Source organism: Pelodiscus sinensis, chromosome 27, assembly GCF_052426305.1.
Source record: "Pelodiscus sinensis isolate ZL-2025 chromosome 27, ASM5242630v1, whole genome shotgun sequence".
NCBI lineage: Eukaryota > Metazoa > Chordata > Testudines > Trionychidae > Pelodiscus > Pelodiscus sinensis.
This window is the reverse complement of record NC_143078.1, coordinates 14,535,645-14,561,445: the sequence shown is the minus strand read 5'-3', so window position 1 is coordinate 14,561,445 and position 25,801 is coordinate 14,535,645. Positions and strand designations below refer to the sequence as shown.

At 56.5% G+C, this 25,801-nt stretch overlaps 1 protein-coding gene across 4 annotated transcripts in view; it reads left to right on the top strand.

Moving 5' to 3' along the window:
• NAV1 (neuron navigator 1) overlaps positions 1 to 25,801 on the top strand; it is a 227,319-nt gene that overhangs the window by 50,175 nt on the left and 151,343 nt on the right. The window contains exon 1 of one of the 4 annotated variants that reach the window (XM_075910184.2): positions 18,510 to 18,859. The exons of the other annotated variants lie outside the window; for them this stretch is intronic. The gene's annotated coding sequence lies outside the window, so the exon portion shown is untranslated. Of the gene's footprint in view, positions 1 to 18,509; positions 18,860 to 25,801 lie in introns of those variants that run through there. 4 annotated transcript variants of the gene reach the window in all.

The window sequence follows — 25,801 nt, the reverse complement described above, 5'->3', positions numbered from 1 at the left end:
TCCCCCAGCCACGGCGGGCCGGCGTGTTGGAGCCTTCGTTTATAATGTCACCGCTGAGTGGTGAGGCGTGGGCAAACCTCGGCCCGGCGTTCGTTGGGGCTGCAGGTGGTGGGCAGGGATCACCCAGCCCCTTGTGGGGTGGAAAGGGCCATTCGTCTCCAGGCTTTGGCTGGCTATTGCGTCCCTGGGCTGGCCCGTCGGGGAGATGGCCTGGGAGCCTGCGTCCGATCAGCGAGTCGCTCCAGCGCCTTGTTAGCCGGGGCTAGAGCAGCCTTGCCCTCTGCCCTTGCCCACATTAAGTCCTGTGTGACTGCTCTGCAGCCCAGCTCCGCTCGCATCCAGATCTAGGCCCCGGGGTGGGCATAGAGGGGGCGGGGTGGGAGCCGGGAGGCTGTTAACATTATTAACAAACAAACTGCCTGGGCTCGAGATGAATCGGAAGCTTGTTCTCCTCTCAAGGCTCCTTTCTCTCCCTGCTTGGATCTGTTTCTGTTAGAAAAGTTTGATGTCTCTTGTGTAACAACAGCTCTTTCTTTGGCGCCCTCCCTGGGGCACGGGGGAGGGAGAGGACAGAGCGGGGGCATTATGTGCACCCCCTCGCCCAGCCCGGCTCAGGCCTGGATCCTCCTCTCCGTGCCCCTGGGTAGCGTGGCTGCATCGGCTTCCAGGAGCTTGCTCCAGACTGACACCGGTGTCGCGACGTGAGCCTCCGTCCCCGGGCGGCTGGGGGCTGAGGGTTGGCCCCCTGCCAGGGTTCCGTCTCGGCCTCGCTGTGAGTTTTATATTAACGAGAAAGGAAGCGAACTCCTTGGCCATCACTTCTCTTTGTGCGCGGGGTTTTAGAAATGCCGTTTGTTCCTCTCGCCTGGGCAGCCTGGCCAGGCCCGCGGCGATCTGGGCCAAGCCAGCGGGGTTACCCCAGCTCAGCCAATCCCCTCTGACATTGGGCTAGCCTCCCCATAGACGTGACCCATGAAGGGGCTGTGAGCCTGGGGACGCCGGTTTGTTCCTTCATGGTGCATCACCGGAGCCTGCAGGAGCGGAACGATCCCGGGAGGTTCGGTTCCCTTTGTATCGGCTTGTTTCATGTTACAAATCCAGGCTTTGTCTGCAGAGCTGGTGGGGTCTTTGCAGAGGAAGCATCACGCACGAACGGTGGAAGGGAGGAATTCATCGTAGCACTGGAAGGTGCCTCGAGAGGTCAGCTAGTCCCATCCCCTGTCCTCCTAGGACCAGTCCAGTCTAGAAGGGCAAGTTTGTCAAGACTTGTCTAGAAAGTGGTCCCCAATGCGGTGCCCGTGGGCACCATGGCACCCGCCGAGGCATTTATGTGCGCCCCCCCGAATGATCTGGGCCGGCCCTCGTCCTTGGCACGCAACGCATGCGTGGTGCCGGCCCCGGGTGCAGGGCGCATGGGTGGCCCCTGTCCCGGGCGCATGGCACATGCATGGTGCTGGCCCTGGGCGTGTGGCGCATGGACAGCCCCGCCCCCGTGAGCACGGTGCGTGCGTGGCCCTGCCCCCTTGATGTGCAGCGCGTGAGCGGCCCCGCGCCCGGGTGCCCGGCAGCCCCGAAAGGTTGGGGACCACTGGTCTAGATTATGCACTTTGCGCCAGTGTCACCTAAGTAAATAGCACCCACAGACGCGCTGCTTTGCGCCTGCAAGGTGCTGAACCCCAGCTGGCCCGACTCAAATGTCCCTCGGCTAAAAGACACGCCCGTATTCAGAGCGTTCACCCAGGTGGACCCAACTCCCCGATTCCACCAGAAACTGCATCGTGTACCTGAGAACCGCGCTAGCCGGGCCACCAGCGTACGCCCCGTTGCGTTCGGTTTGCATCTCTTCCTGGAGCTGAGAAACCTGGCCCAGTGGGCAAAAAGCTCTTTTCAGCCCTGCAGTTAAAGTCTCAGGTTCTCTAGTCCTCCAAAGAGACCTCCAAGAATAACAGGCAGGGGTGCTGCACCTGCCCAGAGGTTTCCTCTGCTGCAGAGGCTGGCGGGGACTGGAGGCAAGAATAAGGCAGTGGGGGGAAGATGGACCCTGGCGCAGGCCTTAAGGTGGGCAAGGAACTGATGACAGCTTCTTGCTGGGAGGGTGAAACCAGAGCGGACCAAGGCCTCAAGCCTGCTGGGACAGAAGATGCTGGAGCTGGTGCGTCTGATTTAGTCTTGTTTGGAGGGACCCTAGGAAAGAGGGGCCAGAGACCCAGCTGTGGGGTTTGCTCTTTGGAAATGCAGGTCTAGGGACGCTGGTACCCTGGAAGGGACCAGCTGGACAGGGTGTTCCAGAACGTAACTCCCCGCGTGTTTAGCAGGAAGTGGAGGGGAGAGGCAGTGTCTGCCGGCTGGGTGCATGCCGCTCTGGCGAGGTTTGTTCTGCGTCTGAGGCTTCCCTCTACGCCGTTCTTCCCAAGCGCTGCGCTGGTTGCATCTTTCGCCAGTGACCCCATGGGACACAGGCAAGTTCCTGTTGGCCCTTGTCCTGGCACATTCCCTGGCTGGGGAAAGCCCCCGATTACCGGCACTGCTGGCTGCTCTGTTCATGGGAGATGGCTCCTGCCCTCCGCACACACGTTTCTTGGCATCCACCCACCCACCTGACAGTGCCTAGACTCAGACCAGCAGCACCTCAAAGCCAGGCAGGGCTGGGGCTGGCGGGAAGGCCAGGCCTGGGGGTTTTGCTGAGCTCAGCACCCAAGGGGATTTTTGGGAGTCAGCCCAAGGGGATTTTTCTCCTCGTGCGCAGGGAGGTTGGTGAGTTCATTTGAATGGCACGGAAGGTGCAAAACGGCTGTGCAGCAGCAGGCCAGGTGCAAGCCGGGCGAGGGTTACTGGGCTGCGCTTAGGCACGCTGCGCCTGTGCTCGGAGCAGGGTTGGGGCTTTCCGCCACTTTGCAATACAGGGGCCCCAGAAAGCAAATCGGAGCAGCCTCAGGGTTGCTCTGACTTACGGCCTGCTCTGCCTGGGCCAAAGGAAGCAGGGAGCAGAGCGCTCAGGCCATGCGCACCTCCGTCCCAGATCCCGGGGTAGGGCTGCTGCAGAGCCCTGACACCCGATGGAAGCCCCCGTGCGTGGGGGCTTGCCTGGGAGCTGTTCACGCTCACTTTAAGGCCCCCGTACATAGTGGTGCAAGGCTCTAGATTGACCCAGTGGCTCAGGGCTCCGGCGGCTGTCTGTAGGGTCCAGCCTCAGGCTCTAATCTTGCTCCAGTACCAGCCCAGTACCCTCTTTTCCAGGCACAACAAATCTCGGCTTTGTTGTGGTGACAGGTTTGTTATTGTAGGGTTTGTTATTGTAGGGTCTACCCAAGGACTGGGCGCACTGATTTGTTTTCATAGACCCGTTCTCGGAGGCTGGTTTGCTCTTGGAGAGTCTGTGGTGGAGGTGGTTAGTTGCTGGAGGCCTGCTCGTTAGGGCCAGATTGTGCACTGGTTCGTTACTGTGGTGGGAGTAGTTATTGTAGGGCTGCTCAAAAGTAGAGCCCATTGAAGACCTACAGCAAAATGCAGGACAATGTAGCACTTTAAAGACTAATAAGATGGTTTATTAGATGATGAGCTTTCGTGGGCCAGACCCACTTCCTCAGATCAAATAGCGGAAGAAAATAGTCACAACCATATATACCAAAGGATACAATTAAAAAAGTGAACACATATGAAAAGGACAAATCACATTTCAGAACAGGAGGGGTATGCGGGGGGGGGGGGAGGAAGGAAGGTAAGTGTCTGTGAATTGATGATATTAGAGGTGGGGAGAGTGGGATGTCTGTGAGCTAATGGTATTCGAGGTGATAATTGGGGAAGCTATCTTGGTAATGGGTAAGATAGTTTGAGTGTTTGTTCATTCCTTCCCGGAGAGTGTCGAATTTTAACATGAATGACAGTTCAGAGGATTCCCTTTCAAGTGCAGATGTAAAAGGTCTTTGTAGCAGAATGCAGGTGGTTAAGTCATTGGGGGTATGTCTACACTACCCCGCTAGTTCGAACTAGCGGGGTAATGTATGCATACCGCACTTGCTAATGAAGCCCGGGATTTGAATTTCCCGGGCTTCATTAGCATAAGCGGGGAGCCGCCATTTTTAAATCCCCGCTGCTTCGAACCCCGTGTAGCGCGGCTACACGGGGCTCGAACTAGGTAGTTCGGACTAGGGTGCCTATTCCGAACTACCGGTACACCTCGTTTCACGAGGAGTACCGGTAGTTCGGAATAGGACCCTAGTCCGAACTACCTAGTTCGAGCCCCGTGTAGCCGCGCTACACGGGGTTCGAAGCAGCGGGGATTTAAAAATGGCGGCTCCCCGCTTATGCTAATGAAGCCCGGGAAATTCAAATCCCGGGCTTCATTAGCAAGTGCGGTATGCATACATTACCCCGCTAGTTCGAACTAGCGGGGTAGTGTAGACATACCCTGAGAGAGTGTCCTTTCTGGTTAAAATGGCAAGAAACTGTTTTCTCTTTGTGATCTTGTCTGATATCTGTTTTGTGGGCATTAATCCTTTGGGGAAGTGTCTGAGACGTTTGTCCAATGTACATAGCAGATGGACACTTTTGGCACATGATAGCATAGATTATATTTCTGGATGCGCAGGAATATGTGTTCTTGATCTTATAACTCACTTGGTTAGGTCCAATAATGGTATCAGCAGTATGAATATGTGGACAAAGCTGGCAACGGGGTTTGTTGCAAGGGAAGGTACCAGGGTTGGTAAGTGTGGTATGTCCTGTGGTTGTTGGTAAGAATCCTCTTTCTTTCCATGCTGATGACTGGCAGAGGGAAACTGAGGCATGCAGTGTTGCTGAGACTTGCACCATGTGGATCCCCGGTGGCTTTTGTCCCCCAAACCCACAGCGATGTTACTGGCTGCTTTGGATGTGCAAGGCTCTGCTGGACCCGGGGCTCAGACAGCTATTTCCTGAATTGTGGCTTGTTCTGTCGTGGAGGCTAGGCACCTCCTAGCAAGGGGTATGAGCAGGGCGCAGGCGACGGCTTGGCTCCCCCGGGCTTGGAGAGGAGCCCTGCGCCCTTGGGGCGGAAAGGGAAGCCCTGGGCCCTGTTCTACAGAGAGCCCTGGAGTGGCACTGGCAGGGCAGCGTTCAACTTTCCAATCCGCTCGGCCTGCAGCCCACGAAGACCAGCGGGGTCCTCGCACGCCAAGACCGGTTCTTGAAACGGGAGCCGCTCTGCAGTGCTGCCTGTCCGTGCCAGGGCGTCCTCGAGTGCTGCAGCACGGACTTGCCAGCGCCGCCCGGCGTGTGGGGTGATCCCACGGCACCTGCCTCCGTGCAGCTGCTTGGCTAGAATGGCAGTACTGCCTAGTGCAGTCTGGTTCTGTAGCAACGATCTTCCTGCCGGCGGGGAGGGGGACAGGCAAGAGCCTGTGGGTTGGGTCCCTGGCTGCTGGGAGTGTGGGCGTGAGGCCAGCTGGACGCCCACGCGGCCCTGCTCAGCTGCTGCCGGGCATGAGCTAGAGGCCTGGCTAACGGCGACGTTCCTTTAGCTCAGGGGCTCCCGCTGCAGCACTCGGGGTGCCTGGTTCAAGTCCCGGCGAGGGCAGATCTCGTCATCGACACCAGTGTGGCCTGCGTGTGAAATGCGTCTCCTCTGTCTTGGTGCCGTCTCACTCGCCTTGTGCTGCTGCCATGACGCGGCGGGTGCGAGGCAACGTGGAGCTGGGCTCCGAGGGCCGGCGAGCTGCGTCCGCGCTGCTCTGCCTCCGACCCAGTGACGCCTCCGTTTCACCTCCCTGCCTTCCCATGGCTCCAGCTGGCGCTGCCGCCGCCTGGGCCCCCTTGCGATTTGTGGGCCAGTTGTTAATTTATTTTCATTAGCGCTAAATCACTTCCCGTTTTAGCTCATTGAGCGAGAACCGACGGAGATGCGAGGCCGAGGGCTGATTATCTAGGTCACCTCTGAATCCTGCTTCGCTGCTGACCCGGCTTTCACTCCCGTGGCAAAATGTGACACAGCACGGGGGGCACACATGCCCCCCCCCCCCCCACAGCAAGCGGCTTTCACCAGGGCTGGTCGCTTTGCTGTGGAGCGCACCCCTTGGAAAACCGTCACCGGGGCCTAAAAATGCCTGTTAGTGGAATCGTTTGTTTAGCAGAAAACTTTGAATTAATTGAAGTGGAAATTTGCCATATGTCTTGGGGGGGATCTGAATTTGTGCTGACTCATAGAATAATGGGGATTAACTGTTTAGAGGATGGATAGGTTCATTTTTGAGTTAGAATGAGAGACAACTGGGACCCTCATTCATTAACTTTAGTAACACACTAAAAGCCCCTCACTTTGCAACTTTTCTGGCAGTGTCCAGATTGGCTGGTGCCCAGGAGAGCCAGTGGGCCCTCAACAGCACTGCAACAAGCCTCTTGTAGCTGGCTGCTGCCCAGCTCTGCCACTGCCACCCTGAGAGACCCATGTCAAGTCCCTTAACTTATCTGCAGCAGTTTCCCATATGAGAAATTAGTCTAGTGTTCCCCTGCACCCAGGAGACTGGTGAGGCTTGGGATCAAGGCACCGGGATCTTTTGCAGCATGGGGCTAGCAAAGAGCGGAGTTGTCTCTGATCCTTTGCTAATTCCGATGCAACAGCTGCAGATTCTTTTGCTGCACTGGCGGTGAGCCAGACGTGGCGCCGGACCCCACAACGGGGCAGCCTCTGAAAACATCCCCCTGCACTCCTCCCCTTCGGCTCAACTACTCTAGAGTCAGGAGCCAGGCAGAAGCTGCTGCTCAGACATAATCTGGCTTTTGTGCCCATGGGCACAGAAAAGGCTATTTTTGTGAGTTCCCTTCCGCATGCTGAGACCGCACGAGCTGTGTGCGTCTGTGCTTCTTTGGGTGCTGGGCCAGGCTGGCCTAGATGGGTGCTTACCCCTGCGCCCATCTCCCTACAGTTGGCAAAGAGTCAAAGATTCCGGGCTTGACTCTGGCCTCCAGGATCTGCGACTGTTCTCTCCGCTGTGTCGCGTCGTTCCGCAGGGCCCCCGATTGCTGCGCTGTGTCGTGTATGCCCTGTGTACGCTGCCCCGCCCCGGAGTGCAGCCACCTCTGGGACCAGAGGCGGCCGCTGTTTCACATGACGCAGCTAGAAACCCTTCTCTCCAGGCTGGATTCTTGTGTGTCTGGCAGCGCTACAGGGACGCAGCTGCCGTTTGCAAGGGCATGCGACAGTGGAGGCCAGGAGGTGCCAGACCCTCGTGCCCTGCCAGTTCTGCAGGGACAGGAAAGAGTCCAAGGGGTACCTCTTGGGAGAGGAGACATTTAACAGAAACATAGACTCATAGAATGCTAGGACTGGAAGGGACCTCGAGAGGTCATCGAGTCCCGTCCCCTGCCCTCATGGCAGGACCCAGTACTGTCTAGACCATCTTCGGTAGAAATTTATCTAACATGCTCTGTGGAATCTCCATTCTCTCCCTAGGCAATTTATCCCTGACAGGTAGGAAGTTTTTCCTAATGTCCAACCTAAACCTCCCTTGCTGCAGTTTAAGCCCATTGCTTCTTGTCCTGTCTCAGAGGCCAAGAAGAACATTTTTTCTCCCTCCTCCTTGTGACACCCTTTTAGATACTTGAAAACTGCTCTCATGTCCCCTCTCAGTCTTCTCCTTTCCAAACTAAACAAGCCCAATTATTCAGTCTTCCTTCATAGGTCATGTTCTCTAGACCTTTAATCATTCTTGTTGCTCTTCTCTGGACCTTCTCCAATTTCTCCACATCTTTCCTGAAATGTGGTGCCCAGAACTGGACACAATCCTCCAACTGAGACCTAATCGGTGCAGAGCAGAGTGGAAGAATGGCTCCTCGTGTCTTGCTCACAACGCTCCTGTTAATGCCTCCCAGAATCATGTTCAGAAGCTCCAGAGAGTAGCTGAGTTAGTCTTAACAGGAAAAACAACACATGGTCTGGTAGCACTTTGTAGACTGACAAAACATGCAGATGGGATCATGAGCTTTCGTGGGCACAGCCCACTTCACCAGACAGCCGGAGTTTTGAGTTTAGGATGTGCAGACCCAAAATATTTATTTATTTACTTACTTACTTATTTATTTTGGGTCTGCACATCCTAAACTCAAAACTCCGGCTGTCTGGTGAAGTGGGCTGTGCCCACGAAAGCTCCTGATCCCATCTGCATGTTTTGTTAGTCTATAAAGTGCTACCAGACCATGTGTTGTTTTTTTTCTCAGAATCATGTTTGCTCTTTTTGCAACAGTGTCTCACTTTGCCCCAGGGTGGGTCGTAGGTTCACGTTTGCCTCCTACTCCACAAGTGCAGTGACCTGGCCGCTTACCTGGCTGCTGCTGTCTCCCGAGAAGCGGCCACGTGTCACAGTCCTGTATTTGCAGTGAGTCCAGTTGCCCGGGAGTGAGCAGCTTTGCATCAGCCCCTGGCCTGGGCAGGGATGTGGGCTGGTGGTTCTGCCGAAATGCAGATCACTAGCGCGCTCAGAGGAGAGAGCTGGCAGGGAGATCCACACTGGCTGGCGCACCAGAGCCAGTCCCCCAAGTCTTGCAACAACCAGTGGGGCTATTTGTATCCCAGGACCTGGGAGGGGTTGGCACCTTTAGAGGGACTGAGTGGGTTGCTTCTACACCCCTCACAGGAGCGCACCCGTGGCCCCGGAACTCGGCTCCCCGGCACAGGGGTGCCCAATACGTGTCCCTCACGCTTTTATTTGGTCTTGGCTCTACCCGTGCACACCAGACATGTTCCAGCTGTTGAAAAGGGCTGGTCCCAGCCTCATCCAAGTCAGGCTCAAGTCAATTCAGCACCATAACGCCCGTCACGTCGGTGGGGCGACTCCTGACTTACATGGGGGGAGAGGGAGGACTCAATCTTATGTCTATTTCACTTTGTGAGCATGTTCCTGGCCCGGGCACAGGAGGGTTCTAGTGTAATGGGCCATAACAGCGACTCTGGGCAGTATCACCCGTGGGACAGACCTGGGTCCTGGCCACTCTGCAGAAAACATGGCCCTGGATCTGCTTGCTCCATGCTACCTGGGAGGAGAAGGGTCCAGGTCGGATGCAGGGTTTCTTGCACAGCTGGGCAGGGATGGGCAGTGTCACGTGACTGGTTCCTGCATCACAGTCACACTCCCGTGGCGTTTGCCACCACCCAGGTCACTGCTGGAAGCCTCCCTTAAAGGAGAGGCATGAGAAAGCCTGGCAGAGTCCACACGGGGCCAAGGCGGCGCAGGTCCCATTAGATCTGGCAAACTCCACCATTTTTTCTGCTTTAAATTTTGAGGTTTCTGTGCCTCTTGCTCCATTCATCTGAAGAAACAGGTTGTGCCCATGAAAACTCATGATACTAGCTGTATTTTTGTTAGTCTCTAATGTGCTACACAGGACCACTCTTAAAAAAAAAAGTTACAGACTGAGACAGGGAGTTAGCCTGGTCAGTTTCAAGTCAGTTTCACTGCCCTGCAGCCAGTCTCAATTGCTAATGCTTCTGGGGAAGAAAATGTTGATTAAAGAAAACTAAGCAGAAGAGCCAGGCATGGTAAGATTTGTAAATCACCCTTTTCTCTCCCCTCCAAGCCCCAGCCAACTTTTATCTTGCAACAGCTACAATGAAGGGCTTCACACTGCGTGCTCTTCTGACAAGCATTCATTAGAAAGTGTGGCGATGGTGACTTTTAGCAGTAATTATTATTAGCTCGGTCCTGCTGGTCTGGCTCAGAAGAGATTCGACGGAGACAGAACCAGGCGTGAGAGCTCCCCGACTGGCCCTGTTATTTGCATGCAACATGCTGAGAAATCACTTGTCTCTGATTGGGGTGGAATGGCGCTCGCTCTGCAGGGGGCATTTTAAGGCTTCGGGACTTTAAACGAAGCAAAAGTGCATCCATGCTAAATGAGGCTAACAGAGTGGGCTATAAGTCTCCAATACTTAGCTTTTGAAGTTATTTGGGTGTTGAATATAATGGCCCATCCAGTTAATGTCCTTTCTCAGTCCCTAGGTAAAGGTGGCAAATTTGCATATGAAGGCCAGTTCCACAGTGGATCCGTGAGCGTTTCCTTGTGCGGTTGATGGATTTCCACTCCGTATGGCTGAATGCAGGGCCTGGCATGTTTAAAAGTCTCAGAGGGGTAGCCATGTTAGTCTGTAACTTAAAATAAAAAAAGCAAGTGGCCCTATAGCACCTTAGAGACCAACAGATACAGAGACAGTATCGTGAGCTTTCGTGGGCAGAAATCACTTGGCAAACGCTGGCATCAGTGGGGGAAACTAAATGGATTTTAAAAAATGTGTTGGCCGTTCATTGTCCTGGGTGCTGCTAGTGACAGGGCCAGGCCGGGTTTTGAATGGAGGAGAAGCTCTAAAAAGACTGGCAGTCCGGCACCCAAGACCTCAGGCAGCTCTGCAAACCTCCGCCAGAGCTTGCCAATGCCCCTCGGAGCTGTCCTTTCAGCACCACCCGCGACAGGCCCTGGTAGCGCCACCAAGGCTGGGATGCAGGGGCATTCCCAGCTCTCGGAGTGCGTCATCTCTGACGTGGCTTTTGCTCAGTAAGTTCTCTGCGCGTGTTCGCATGCACACACGCTAACACACACATTTCCACGCACACACTTGGGCACACCAGAACATACACACTGTACCAAGCACTGGTTGGGGAGGAAAAAGGATGGTGAAGTTATTCTCATCACTTCTGTTTTTAAGAACTTGAAGGCACTTCCGTACTGCTAATGCTGGGAGCTACCTAAACACCTGGGTTGCCTCTTTCTCTAGCCCACTTCCTGTGCCATCAAATAGCAGCCGCACTGTCCTCTGAAATGTTAAAAACCCAGCCAGAATAGCCAGGTTACTCCAGGTTTTACCACTATTAGCTTTTTCCCACTGTAAGCAGCTGTTACCTGTTTATTTCCCAATAGCCCCTTCTGATTGTATCTAGCCGTTGTATTTAGGTGTAGGCACTCGCAGGCACGAGGGTAGAGGGCTGGTGAGCTAACTCCCATTTGTACCTGTCCTCCCCCGGGCCTTCCGAATGGATGACGTGCATTTGCTTTTTGATGTCGATTTGCTTTTCCGATATTTGCAAAGCGAAACGCAGACAAAATGCAGAACATACAGCAAAGTGGAAACACCGGTAGCCGGGGGGCAACCCCTTGAAAAAGAGCCAGAAAGCAAAAAGCATCTCTGCTCTTGAGGCAGCTGTGCTATAAAAAGAAAACCCTATGGACCCCCCCTTGCTGAGGTTGCCTGGGAGCTCTCCCTAGAGCCAGGTCCCTATAATTGGGGAGAAGCGCTAACAAGCTGGACATGGCTTCAGGGACTGCCAGGAATCGGGAGGTAGCACTTGCTGGTAGGAAGCTGGTGTGGGCATTTCAAGAACACTCGGTGCTGGCCAGACCCTGTTCCTAACTCGGAGGATTCCCTCCAGGGGGCAGAGTTAAGGCAATACCTAGTGTTTGGGAAAATCCTGCCTTAACTTTAAAAGGGGCATTCGGATAGCATTAAATCTGGCCTGTGACAGGCCAGGCAAAGCCCTGGTGCCTTTGAGCTGGGGGTCCGGGCTCATGCTCTGTGCCAGTGGGGGGCAGCCTGTGGCCCGCGGCTGCATGGGACCCCCTGGGGTTCTGTGGGTGGCCCACTAGAAAGTTTGCAAGGCAGGAGCTGTCAGATCCCACCTGCCTGGTTTGTTTCCTGCTGCCATTACGAGCGGGACACACACGCGAAGCCAAGCAGGTGGCATGAGGGGCGTGACGGTGAGAGCTGAGCCCTCCCTCTGCAGCCAATCACAGCACAGCTACGATGCAATTGGCACCGCCCACACATTCTGGTTACAAAACTGCCCTGTCCCGGGAGACTGCCGTGGTTACAGTCTCGTGGCCACGGAGATGGAGGCCACTCCTGTGGCCCGCTCACTAGCCCAGCTTGCCCACCGCTGCTCTGCACTCATCAGCTGCCATTTTCCAGAGGTCGGGCCCAGCCTGGGACACCTCGGCAGGCCTGCGGCTCGGGGTGGGAAACCAGGCGGTTAAGGGCTCGCACGCTGCTTTGGAAATGCCGCTGGCAACGAGCAGAATTACATTTGCCCAGGCCGACCCGGGCCAGTCACTGGCTGTGTATGCTTGCGCCAGCTTCCAGGCCAGGCTGCTGCTCCAGCACCCACGTGCTGGCCCGAAAGTGGGGATGGGCAGGGAGAGACGTGGCAGGAAGCGGGGGGCGGGGCCGTATAGGGGAGACTGAGGAAAAGGGGTTGGGAGTAAAGACTTCTTCCTCCACAGTGCTGAACACCTGCAGCTGTCGCCTTATGCTCTGTCTACACTGCACCTCTCTTGCACAAAAGCCTATGCAAATGAAGCACGGATTAGCATATTGCCGCACATCATTTGAATAATTAATTAGGGGCCATTTTTGCACAAGAGGCTCTTTTTTTTTTCAGGCAGAACGGCTCTTGCGCAAGAGGGGTTTTTTGCGCAAAAAGGAGCCGTCTACACAACTCCTTTTTGCACAAAACCTCTTGCGCAAAAACAGCCCCTAATTACTTATGTACAGGAAGCGTGGCAATATGCTAATCTGCACTTCATTTGCATAAGCTTTTGGGGAAGAAGGGTGCAGTATAGACGTAGTCTCAGTTATTACTGATCTGTGCTATGTCATGGTGCCCCAGAGGCCCCCACACACACCTGGCTCCGTTGGGCCAAGCCCTGTAAAGACACTGAGGCAACAGGGGCTCCGAGGGGTCCAGTGCAAAGATCTGCCCACCCCTCCCTCTCTGCTTTCCTCCCTTTATTTCTCTCCTCTCACTCCCCATCGCCAGCTCGTTTAAATCGGATTCCTGACAGGAGCCGTGGGGCCGGCCTCCATTTTGTCAGAGGCCCCCACCAAGAGACGGCTGAGACCGCTTTTGTGTTAACCCAGCACTCCCTGGCTCTCTGCCTCCTTAAGCCCCCAGTTCTCTTCCCATCTCGGCAGGAAAGTTCTCCCGCCTCCCGCCCCGGATCTTTGTCTCTGCCTCTGAGCGTCCCGCCCCGCCTGCTGCTACTTATTATCAAGCCCTGTCAACACACCATTTCAGTCTGCACGAAATGGCACAAACGAAAAACCACCCTCTTGTAATTGTAAGGGCAAGATGCTGTTGTCATCCCCGTGTGAGCACGCCTCTGCCCGCTAGCACAGGGCTACGCCACATGCGGCCCCGGCGCGGGTTGGGTTTACGCAGGGCTTAACATGCAGCCAAGACAAAAAAAGTAGTCAATGCAATGATCTTCTGTTGATAAGAGTTTTAGGAGTTAAATTCCTGAAAGTTTAATTTAATTAATATGGAGATCTACCATCTAGATCTGGAAGGGACCTTCAGAGGTCATTGAGTCCAGTCCCCTGCCCTCACAGCAGGATCAAGCACCATCCTGGACAGACTTGCCCCAAATGGCCCCCTTAAGGATTGAACTCACAACCCTGCCAATGCTCACTGAGCTAGCCCTCCCTCCTAGACTGTCATTGTCTAGATCATGCTTGATACTGGCTGCCAACCTGATATCAAGCCGCTGATCGCTACTCATTAAAACTGACAATCTAGCCAGCTTTCTGTCCACCGTACAGTCCATTTACCCAAGCCCTACTTCCTTAACTTGCTGGCAAGAATATTGTGGGAGACAGTAGCAAAAGCATTGCTAAAGTCAAGGTATATCACATCCACCACTTTCCCCATGTGCACAGAGCCAGTTACCTCATCCTAGAAGGCAATCGGGTTGTTCAGGCACGACCTGTCCTTGGTGAATCCATGTTGACTGTTCCTGATCACTTTCCTCTCTTCCAGTTTCAAAATAGATTAATTGAAGATCCCCTCCATGATTTTTCCAGGGACTGAGGTGAGGCTGACAGGTCTGTAGTTCCCTGGGTCGTCGTCCTTCCCTTTTCAAAGATGGGCACCACCTTTTTCCAGCTCTCAGAGAGAGTTTTGAAAGACAATGGCTCTGGAATCACATCAGCCAACTCCCTCAGCACCCTTGGGTGCATTAGATCCAGCCTCATGGATTTGTGTGTGTCTAGCTTTTCAAAAAAAAGTTCTTACCCTGTTCTTTCTCCATCGAGGGCTGCCCACCTCCTCCCTTTACTGTGTTGCCCAGAGCAGTAGTCTGAGAGCTGACCTTGTCCGTGAAGGCAAAGGCAAAAAAAAAAAAAGCATTGAGTATTTCAGCTTTTCCCACATCATCTGTCACAGAGTTACCTCCCCCATTCAGTGACGGTCCCACACCCGCCCCGACTACCCTCTTCTTGCTAACATGCCTATAGAAACCTTTCTTGTTGCCCTTCACGTCCCTTGCTAGCTGAAACTCCAATTGTGCTTTGGCCTTCCTCATTACACCCCTGCATTCTCGAGTAATATATTTATACTCCTCCCTAGTTATCTGTCCAAGTTTCACACATACAGAATGGGAGGTGACTGTCTAGGAAGGAGTACGGCAGAAAGGGATCTAGGGGTCAGAGTGGACCACAACCTAAATAGGAGTCAACAGTGTGACACTGTTATACAAAAAGCAAACACGATTCTGGGCTGCATGAACAGGAGTGTGGTGAGCAAGACACAAGGAGTCATTCTTCCGCACTACTCTGCGCTGATTAGGCCTCAGTTCGAGTCGTGTGTCCAGTTCTGGGCACCACAATTCAAGAAAGATGTGGAGAAATTGGAGAAGGTCCAGAGAAGAGCAACAAGAATGAGGAAAGGTCTAGAGAACATGAGCTAGGAGGGACGACTGAAAGAATCGGGCTTGATTAGTTTGGAAAGGAGAAGACTGAGAGGGGACATGAGAGCGGTTTTCAGGTATCTAAAAGTGTGTCACAAGGAGGAGGGAGAAAAATTGTTCTCCTTCCTCTCTGAGGATAGAACAAGAAGCAATGGGCTTAAACTGCAGCAAGGGAGGTTTAGGTTGGACATTAGGAAAAACTTCTTAGCTGTCAGGGTGAAACACTGGAATAAGTTGCCTAGGGAGGTTGTGGAATCTCCATCCCTGGAGATTTTTAAGAGCAGGTTGGACAGACACCTGTTAGGGATGGTCTCCGTGCTTGGCCCTGCCGTGCGGGCCGGGGACTGGACTTGCTGCCTCTCGAGGGACCTTCTAGTTCTAGCATCCTATGATTCTGTAATTCGTGTACGTTCTCTTTCTGTGTTTAAGCTCACTGAAGATTTCTCTAAGCCAAGCTCTTACCTGCCGGAGTTGCTTTTCTTACTGCACATCGGGATGGCTTGTTCCTTCACCTTCGAAAAGGCTTCTTTAAAATACAGCAGCTCTCTTGGGCTCCTTTCCTCTTCACATTTGCCTCCCAGGGGATCCCGCCCATCAGTTCCCTGAGGGAGTCAGACTGCTTTTCGGAAGTCCAGGGTCCGTATTCGGCAGCTCTTCTTTCTGCCTTTGGTCAGGGTCCTTAACTTGACCATCTCATGGTCACTGCTGCCACCCACATCTCCTTCCCCTACTAATTCTTCTAATTCTGCTCCGGCCAACTCCAGCGTCTCACAGAGCCCTGCTGAGTCAGACCCACCACCAAGGGCCTGGCTGTGGGTTTGGAGCCAGGGACCTGAATGTGAATTGCCCCCAGATTCAGCGGGTTGGAGTTGAGAGTCCACGTGTCTGGCGATGGGAGAACCCCAGTGGCTCTCTGTCTCGCTAGGCGCCCAAAGCGTAAGCACCGATGCCACCCCCGGCTGACCTGCCCCAGCCTCCTACACCGGCACAGCTGCTTGAATCTTCCCGCCACGGGCTTTCTGTGAACTCCTGCTTCTGTTCACACGCCTGAACTGAGGGGATTGTGACATCCTGAGGCTGCTGCGCCAGATCCCAACCGGAGCCCGTATGCAGCTCTGCAACTGCAAATGAGCGGGAGCAAAGAGAGGTTCTCCGAACATATCCGAGCCCTCGGGTCAGAGCAGAGCAAGGCTTATTTGAACTGGCTCCCCCTTGCCTCTCATTAAAACAACTCCGAAGGGATTCCTGTAGCTCAGAGCTCCCCATGAAATCCGTGCTGCTAATGCATGAGAACACTTAGCTCCTGTCTGATAAATAAGAGCTTTCTTTCCCGGACTCGGTGTTACCCTGAGTCCCTGCCGGTCGTATGCTTTAGCCCCCAAGAGCCATTGAAAACTAGAGTTCACGTGAATTTTGCTGAATGCAGCTGGATGAAATGAAAAGTCCGTGGACATGACGGGCCGTGCTGGCTGGGATTTGCATTCCCTCCGCCTGCTGTGCTTTGTGAAGATTAAATACACTGCCGGTCTGATTCCTCAGCTGGATTACAGATGTCCTTTCAGCTGGGTCACGGCGATCTCGGACCGCTAGGCCCCGAAGCACCCTGAAAACGCGCCCCATATTTTGGTTCTCGCGCAGGCTGGTGGGATTCCGATCCAGGCCGGAGCCCACCTTGCAGCAGGTGACTCTAGGTTGGCTGTAGGAGAGGCAGAGCAGGTTGGAGCACGTTGCTGCGGAAATTCCTCCAAACTCCCCTACACCTGCCTGCTCTGGCTTCACTCTTCAAATGTCCCTTGGGACGGGGCCACGTCGGCTGCCAGCGCCCCCAATCCCAGAGCCCCGTTGCTCATTGCACTTTCCCAGCTGTTCACTTCAGCTGGTTCGGGAGCGGACCCTACTCTCCGGGAGACCCTGTGCATCGTGCAGATAGTAGCGGATACAGAGGGCTCGCCCAGGTCCCCAACGAACTGAGTGCACAAGAGCAAGGCTGCTTTGGCAGCCGAGGAGAAATCCACACTTTTTCCTGGTGCCGGCAGGCTCCAACAGGCCACGTCCACCTCAAACTTGACCATAAAATTTGACTTCACCCCCCTGCAGCGCTCCCTTGTGCTCCGATCGCTTCCTCTGGCTGCCCCAGGCTGCGCTAGGGCAGTTGGCATGCCTGGAAGACGTGCTTTTGGGTGGGCAGAGGGGATCCGCGGAGCTGCAGAATGTGCCGACTCAGCAGAGCTGGTCAGTCCCAGCGAGCACGCAGAGCGGGGCCAGCAGCATGGCCCATGTGCACACGCGAGGGGGCCTGGCACAAAGATAAAGGGAGGTGGCTAGCGCCCGGCAGGCTGGCTGGAAATCTACACCAGGATTTCCTTGAGCTGCTTCGGTGTGTGCCTGTCGGCCGGTCTGCGGGGCCCGAACGCTGCTCGGTGGGTCTCGGCACCCCCAGGGCTACAGGGTGTGGCCCGGGCACTGGGAATGAGGCTGCCAAGCCACACCAGAGCCCAGGGGGCCAGGCCTGGGCAGGAGACAAAGAGAAGGGTGCTGAATGGAGACTCTTGCGTGCAGCGGCCCATGCGAGGGCGCTGCAGCGGAGAGCTGGTCCCACCAGGCACGCGGCTTGTGGCTGTGTCTGATCACATTGCACCACCCGCCTGGCATGGGTAGCAGGATCCTTCATCAACAGCAGCATCAGAACATCTGGACATGCTTGGGAAAGCTTCCAATATTCACCTTAACTCTGCCCCCTGTTTCCTCTCCCTCCCCATCCCTAATTGCAGGCCATGGCCTCTTCCTGTACACGGTGTCCACCCCTCCAGCCTCCGCTAGAAGCAGGAGGACTGTGGGATGCCCGCAGGGGAGCTTCTAGGACGGCAGGTGTCTGGGAATGACAGCATGGGCCTGGTGCTGCCCCCGCACTGGGGAATTGCCCCTGGAGAAGGGACTGGACCCCACGTGTTAGGGGAGGCACCCTTCAGACCTCGCGACTGGAAAACGGATCCAGACCTGCTCCCAGGAGCCTGGAGGGTGGTTTGGAAGAGTGGCTGTCATGGTTTTCAATGCCATTTTTGCCGCTGCTCCGGCCAGTCTGTGTCCAGCGGCCAGAGAGCCCAGATAACGCAGGGATCTGCCTGCATGCCCAGCCTGGGCTCCGGCATCTACAGGGAAACTGCAGCCTGCGTTTCAGAGCCAGAGGGCTGCCGGACAGCCCCGTGGCTGGATGCTCACCCTGGCAGAGGCTCTGACCTTCTGTGGACCCTCCCTTTTGCTCCTCCTTCCTCAGAAGCTCGCCCCCATCACGGACCAGCGCGTCTCCTTGTGCAGTGCTCCGGCTTTGTCTTTCACGGTGGTTTCCTCGTTGGCTGGGCCTACTGAGAGATGAGACCTACTGCTGCTCCCACCTAAGGGGAATCTCCGGTATCTCCAGAGGGGAAGGCCTGTGTTTCTGGAGCAGGACCAGCTGGTCCCCTACCTGAGAGTGTCGGTAGCACACGGATTTGTTATAGGACGTAGCGTTGGATGGGGAAACTGAGGCACGAGGCAGTGCAGTGACGTGGCTGTGGCCCTGCAGGAATGGGATCAGAATTCGGGAGCCCCGACTCGCACCTCGAGCTCCACTCTCTCTCCACGGAGGCTTTTTTGGCTCTGCCCTCGGGAAGCCAGCGCATCTGGGGAAGTGAGCGAACCAGAGCAGCGTTCTTCGACTGCCAGGGACCGAGCACGTTCCCGCTGGCTTCCTCCGGAGTCGCTAGCTCTCCCCGCCCTCCTAGAGGCTGCCAGCGTGGAGAGCCAAGACGGCAGCTGGGAGGACGGGCGGAGGGAAGGGAACGAAACCAGGGGACAGGGTGATGGGGGGAATTAAAAACAAGCCCCAGAGAAGCCCAGTGCAGAAGGAGCTGGCGAAGCAGCGTGCTCATCCGAGAGCTGCCGGCGCTGCTCCGGGGGGCTAGCCTGGGATTAGCGTGGCAGTACCGCGAGCCCCCGACGCTCTGCCCGGCACGCAGAGCTCGCCAGGCCGAGCAGGAGCCAGTGTGCTGGGGAGGGATGTTTCGGCCAGCGAACATCTGGTGAGAAATGGGATTTGCGTTCCCAGATTTTGCATTCCTCCGCGTCCGGCCTCCGAGGAGCTGGGAGCGTGTGAGCGGAGGCCGTTTAGCCCAGGGCCCTGGTGAGTTAACCCCCGCTTTTGCATTCCCCTATTTGCTGTGCCTACCAAAGGCAGGCAGGCTGCGGCTCAGGGTGTCTGGCTAGAAGGCGCCGGGGGCGGGGAGGCTGCGGTGCAGTGGAAAGGAGCTGCACCGCAGGCAGTGCTGGGCCACGGGAAGCAATGGGCCTTAGAGCACCGTTGCAGTGGCTAGCAGGGCTGCGGCCTGTGGCGTGGAAGCTAACCAGGAAGTTTCTCTTCCTTTCTCATTTCCTTCCCTTCCTGGCATTCGTGAGCAGAGTACCCGAGCAGCTCGTGAACAGCCTCTCGGCGCCCCCATGGCTGTTTGCCCCATTTTACAGATGGGGAAACTGAGGCCTAGAGAGCAGCAACTTGCGCTCCAAACCAGGAATGGATCCTGAGTCCACAGGCCTTGTGCCCGGTCGCCTGCCAGAACGCCGCTCGCTCCATTGTCTGCGGGTGGGCGCGTGTCCTAGCCCTGGGAACATGCCTCCTACGTGGGCACGGTCCCTTTCACTTGCCTGGCCCCACCCAGCCACGCTGTGAGCTCAGGAACAAAGGCAGGGTCTGGGCCAGCCTAGCTCAGCCTCTCCCAGCTACTCCCTGTGCGCAGGCCAGGGGGAAGTTGACGCAAAGGGAGGGGCTGGGTGGGGCTCATTTGCCTGCAGAGGGAGGAGCTGAGTGAGGCTCATTTGCATGCAAAAGGAGGGGCTGGGTGGGGCTGGCAGGCCTCTGGGGCACGCCACTTGGTTTGTGAGCTGCGAATGGGGCAGGAGAAGCCCACTCCTTTAGCATACGCTCAAAGGGACAATTGGATCGTTCATCCACAGCATTCTCAGACCCTCTGGACACGCTCAGCAAAGCTTCCAGTATTAACCTTAACTCTGCCCCGTTTCCCCTTCCCCCACCTAACTGCAGCCCCACGACCTCCCCTCCAAGCTCTGCAAGAGCAAGAGGACTGTGCCAAGAGGGTGAAGGAGGAACCGGGGGAACCAGTGGGTCCCACATAACTATTCTAGTGTCACCCAGCCGGGGTGGGGGTCTGTGCAGCTGGATGCTTTTCTGGATTGGACACTGAGAACTGTGGCACCTTATCCTCCCTCAACCTTGCTGGGTCGGGTGCTTGCTGGGACACAGGCGCTGTGGTCCGATAGACAGAGCGCGTGAGTGGAAGTCAGCTGTGGGCTCGTGTGACTTTGCACAGGTCTCTTTCCCAACACCCTGCGTGCCTCAGTTTCCCCATCAATAAAACCAACCCCATCTGCTTTCTGCAAAAAGTGCTGAGTTTAACTGAGGCCCCGGTGCGGTGAGTCCGGCCTTTGTGGGGGGATTTCCTTAGCCCGGTGGGGGGTCATTTACCCTGTGCTAGAAGCAGCCAGGTCGGAGCAGTGTGCTGTGGGATCAGGAGACTGGCAGGGCACTGGATTTGGGGCCCCAGGTCCGGGGCTCTGAGCGCTGGTGGGGTGCTGCTGGAACAGAAGTAATACCAAGGCGCAGGGCAGAATCCAGCAGCTGTAACACTGTGAATTCGGCACCCTCCCTGCGGAGCCCAAGATCAGCCTCCAAGTGGGACTGCCCCCGGGCTTTGCATGGGAGAGGTTCAGGGAATGGAAAAATGCGGGGCCCAGGAGCCACTTGTGTCCACAGCCCCGCGCCACCTGCCCGTGGCCTCCCAGCGGAGGAGAGGGAGACGGGCGGCCGCGGTTCCAGGGACGGGAAGTGCTGTGGGCTCCAGCTGGGGCTGGCAGGCTTCCCGGCTGTGCTGTGCAGCCCTGTAACCTGAGCGCGTTCCCGGCCCGGCAGAGGGCTTCCCTGCACATCTGTCCTGGGCGGAGCTTGGACCTGACACGCAAGAGGCTCCTAAGCAGGGGAAAGTTCCCCCGCCAGCAGAGCCAGGAGGCTGGGCCAGGCAGCTCCCAGCACTGCAAGGAACGGGGACCGGGCTGAGCAGGGAGTGTAAGAGACACTGCAGCTACCAGCATCCCCTGGGGCTCACGGGACAGGGGCACCCGCCAGCTGAGGGCCCAGGAGGAAGCCCAGCTGGAGGACAGGGCCCTGGTGCAGAGCAAGCCACAGGGCGCGATTGACAGGGCCCATTGAACACGGCCTATCGAGGAGGAAGACCTGCCGGCTAGACCTACACATGGGGGCTGGGTCTTAGGGTAGAATCTGAGAACTGGGAGGGACCTCAAGAGGAATAAAGTCCCATCCCCCCCTCCCGGCAGGACCCAGCCCCGTCTAGACCATCCCTGACAGGTGTCTGTCCAACCTGCTCTTAAATATCCCCAGGGACGGAAATTCCACAACCCCCCTCGGCAACTTATTCCAGTGTTTCACCACCCTGACAGGTAGGAAGTTTTTCCTGATGTCCAGCTGAAACCGCCCTCACTGCAGTTTAAGCCCATTGCTTCTCGTTCTATCCTCAGAGGCCAAGGAGAACTTTCCCCCTCCTCCTTGTGACACCCTTTTAGACACTTGAAAACGGCTCCCACGTCCCCTCTCAGTCTTCTCCTCTCCAAACTAAACAAGCCCAATTCCTTCAGTCTTCCCTCCTAGCTCCTGTTCTCTAGGCCTTTCCTCATTTGTGTTGCTCGTCTCTGGACCCTCTCCCGTTTCTCCACATCTTTCCTGAAACATGGTACCCAGAACCGGACACAAGACTCCAACTGAGGCCTAACCCGCGCAGAGTAGAGCGGAAGAATGACTCCTCGTGTCTTGGTCACACCCTCCTGTGAATGCATCCTGGAAAGCAGGGACCCTGCCAAGGATTTTGGGGGGGGGGAGGGGGGCAGAGTGGACAAGCAACTGACCAAGAGCTTCTAGGGCCAAATGCTCAACTGCAGGCGCAGGAAGGGGATTTTCCCCTTGTACAGTGCCAGGCCGACCGACACTGGAACGCTGCACCCAGCTCTGGGGCTGAGGGGTGTTGGAAGGACCGTGAATAACAGGCGCAGAAAAGAGCTGCGAAACTGATTCAGGCGGTGACAGACTTGCGGAGCTGCTCAAGAAGACGACCGCGGTGCTGAGCTGGGGGGGGGTTACGACACCCCAGGTATTACAGGGCTTTGATCCTGTCGGGGGGGGAGTTACGACACCCCAGGTATTACAGGGCTTTGATCCTGTCGGGGGGGGGTTATGACACCCCAGGTATTACAGGGCTTTGATCCTGTCGGGGGGGGAGGGTTACGACACCCCAGGTATTACAGGGCTTTGATCCTGTCGGGGGGGGGGTTATGACACCCCAGGTATTACAGGGCTTTGATCCTGTCGGGGGGGGGGGGGTTATGACACCCCAGGTATTACAGGGCTTTGATCCTGTCGGGGGGGGGGGGGTTACGACACCCCAGGTATTACAGGGCTTTGATCCTGTCGGGGGGGGGGGTTACGACACCCCAGGTATTACAGGGCTTTGATCCTGTCGGGGGGGGGGGGTTACGACACCCCAGGTATTACAGGGCTTTGATCCTGTCGGGGGGGGGGGTTACGACACCCCAGGTATTACAGGGCTTTGATCCTGTCGGGGGGGGGGGTTATGACACCCCAGGTATTACAGGGCTTTGATCCTGTCGGGGGGGGGGTTACGACACCCCAGGTATTACAGGGCTTTGATCCTGTCGGGGGGGGGTTATGACACCCCAGGTATTACAGGGCTTTGATCCTGTCGGGGAGGGGGTTATGACACCCCAGGTATTACAGGGCTTTGATCCTGTCGGGGGGGGGGGGTTACGACACCCCAGGTATTACAGGGCTTTGATCCTGTCGGGGGGGGGGTTACGACACCCCAGGTATTACAGGGCTTTGATCCAGCAGTGACAGGCAGGACGTGAGTCAGTGGCAGGAAGCTGAAGCCAGACAAAGCGCCCAGGCATAACCGGGTGGGTGATCAAACGCCCCCGGGAGCGGAGGAGTCTCCATCGCATGGCTGTAGAGCCAGCCTGGATGCCTTTCTATTGAGCTCAGCACAGGGCGAGCAGGGAGGGAATTCAAGGCAGGTCAGACTAGGTGACCTAATGGCCCCTCCTGACCGCCCACACTGTGACTCTGCCTGCAGGGCAGTGGCTGCAAAGCCGCCCATGGCACAGACGGACGGACGGTTGCTCCCCTCCAGATGTGGCTAGCGCCCTGGACGCCCGTGTGACTGAGCCGCCAGGTGTCAGCCTGGCTCCAGGTGACATGTCAGTTGCCGACAGACCCAGAGCGGTCGGAGCCAGACAGCCACAGCTCCCTCCCGGCCCCCAGCAGAGCATGGGGGCAGTTCGCCCTGGTAGTCCTAGAGCTGGGCGCATCCCAGAGAGCTAGGGCGGGCGCTGGGCTCTCCCAGCCTTGTTACAGTCACACTCGCACGGGCTCTCCCCGACCAACAGGCGCCAAGCCCCTTCCCGGTACAGTCGCCCCCAGTGCCGAGCCTGACGGGAACGCGCGTGACGGCGGCGAATGGGCAGCAAGGGGAGGTGCAGCGCGGCTGAAGAGCAGCGGAGCTCCCAAAGCGGAGCGAGGAGGCGGCCGCAGGCTTCCCCAGCTGTGGGCCGGGGGTCAGCAAATGCCCCTCTGTGTGTAAATGCTCATGTCCTAACCGGATCCCGCTCGGACGCTACCCGATACCAGGGGGCTCTCGATACCGGTCTGAGTCTCCCAACACCCTCCTGCCTGGTCACGCCCGCCGCCAGGCCTGGCCCGAGGGACACAAGCTGCTACCTTCAACCGCCAGCTTGCAGCAGGGGCCGGTTCCAAGGTGATGGGTGGGGTGAGCTGAGCTCTTCGGGCCTCATGACCCCGCAGGTCTGGGGGCCCACGGCAGCCCTTCAGGCTCACTGTCCCTACCTACGGCTCCTGCTCGCCCCCCTGATCACTGGGAGGGCGCTGCCGTGAGTGCAGCCGGCATACCGGGAAGGCAGACCTGCTGCAGTTACCCCTTCCCACCCCTGCGCTTGGTCAGACATTGTGGGTCTGGCAGGTTGTTTCTGGAAGGCAGAGAAAGGGAAGGCGGAATTGGGTGTTCCTTGGTGCACGCCTCCCGATTGACATCGAGTTCTGTTTCCCTGAACCCAGCGGGATCAAACCTCTGCCAGCCGGGTATGGTCGAGACTGTTACCCAAGAGGCTCCGTAGAGTTAGTGAGTCAACGCGGTGAAGAGGAGAGATGCTCGGGGCAGAGAGATGAGCTCAGACAGAGCTGAGGGGCTGCGGGGTGGAGAGCTGCAATGGAGAATGCTCTTGCGCCCGCTGTGGTGAGACTGTCGGACGGGGACAGGGAGGAGCCGGTGCAAGCTGGGCAGAGCGAGCCGGGTCCTGGCAGGAGACGCAGGGCGGCTGGAAGTCGTACGGAGCACTAGACCCTGTTCTGGCTGGCAGCTGACAGCTGAGCTCAAAGAAAGAGAGCTCCGCACTTGGGGCTCCCCAGATCTGCTGTTGAACCCCACATCGGGTTGTGACCTCAGTTTCCTGTCCTGGGACTGATGTGCTGGGTGTGAGCGACACTGACGCCAGGGGAATTGAATTCTAGCAATCGCTTCATTTGCCTTTTTCTCTCCGGCGCACGGATGGAATTCCCCTCGGCCCCTCGAGAGCTCATGTTCTGTGTGGCTGGGTCGCGCCCCCTGCTTTCAGCTGGGCAGGACCATGGGGGACAGGTGAGGCTCTCCCTGAAATGTGGCTCCAGTGAGGGGAAGGGGAGGAATCGTGTGGCAATGCCAGGCAGCCGCAGAGGATAATCAGGGAAATGGCCGTTACATTCTGGCCAGGGCATTGGAAAAGAGGAACCTCAAAAGCAGCAGGTAACTGGGTCCCAATGTTCCCAGAGGTCTGTGGGGTTTGGGAGACAAAAGGGGCGTTCTTCAGACCCATCTTCAAGGCAGGGGCCAGCCGCATGTTTGGATCTGGATTTGGACGTCTGCAAAGCTTTAGCTGGGTTTGGATCTGGGAGAGGCATGGTGTATGTGATGCCAGGTTTGCTTGTAGTAGATTACCCAGTCTCTAGGTGTCTGTGCTGTGCTATGTCCAGATGGGATGTGGTCCCTGGTGAACAAGCACAACAAAGCCGGAGCTCAAGCTGTTTGGAAGATTGTCTGTAGCTGTAGCTAGGACACTGGTTTAAGAAAGACTGTGCCAAGAACATGTCTCTAATCTATCTCTGTTCCAGAAGTTGGATGGGAAGTGAGCAGTGTGCCCTTGTAGCCAAGGCTAATGATATATTGGGGTGGATTAGGAGGAACATTGCCAGCAGATCCAGAGAAGTCATTATTCCCCTTTATTCGGCTCTGGTGAGACCACATCTGGAGTATTGCGTCCAGTTCTGGGCCCCCCCACTACACACAGGATGTGGACACATTGGAGAGGGTCCAGCGGGGGGCAATCAAAATGATTCGGGGGCTGGAGCACATGACCTACGAGGAGAGGCTGAGGGATTTGGGCTTGTTGAGTCTGCAGAAGAGAAGAGTGAGGGGGGATTTGAGAGCAGCCTTCAGCTTCCTGAAGGGAGGTTCCAAAGAGGATGGAGAGAGGCTGTTCTCAGTGGTGGCAGATGGCAGAACAAGGAGCAATGGGCTCAAGTTGCAGTGGGAGAGGTCCAGGTTGGATATTAGGAAAAATTATTTCCCTAGGAGGGTGGGGAAGCCCTGGGATGGGTTCCCTAGGGAGGTGTTGGAATCTCCATCCCTGGAGGTGTGTAAGTCCCACCTTGACACAGCCCTGGCTGGGATGACTGAGTTGGGTTGGTTCTACTTTGGGCAGGGGGTTGGACTTGGTGACTCTGAGGTCCCTGGGGTTCCGTGAAGCACCTAGAACACTGGATCTGAAATGTGTCTGCATGAAGTAACCCTCTCGTCCCGTGCTTCCTGCTTCTGTCTATACCAGAAGCCTCCCAGGGGCAGCCCCTCTTGCACTTGTTTGGGCTGGGCTGTTAAACCAGGCCCAGTGGTCTGGCCTCACGGTGATGAAGCAGGCAGGG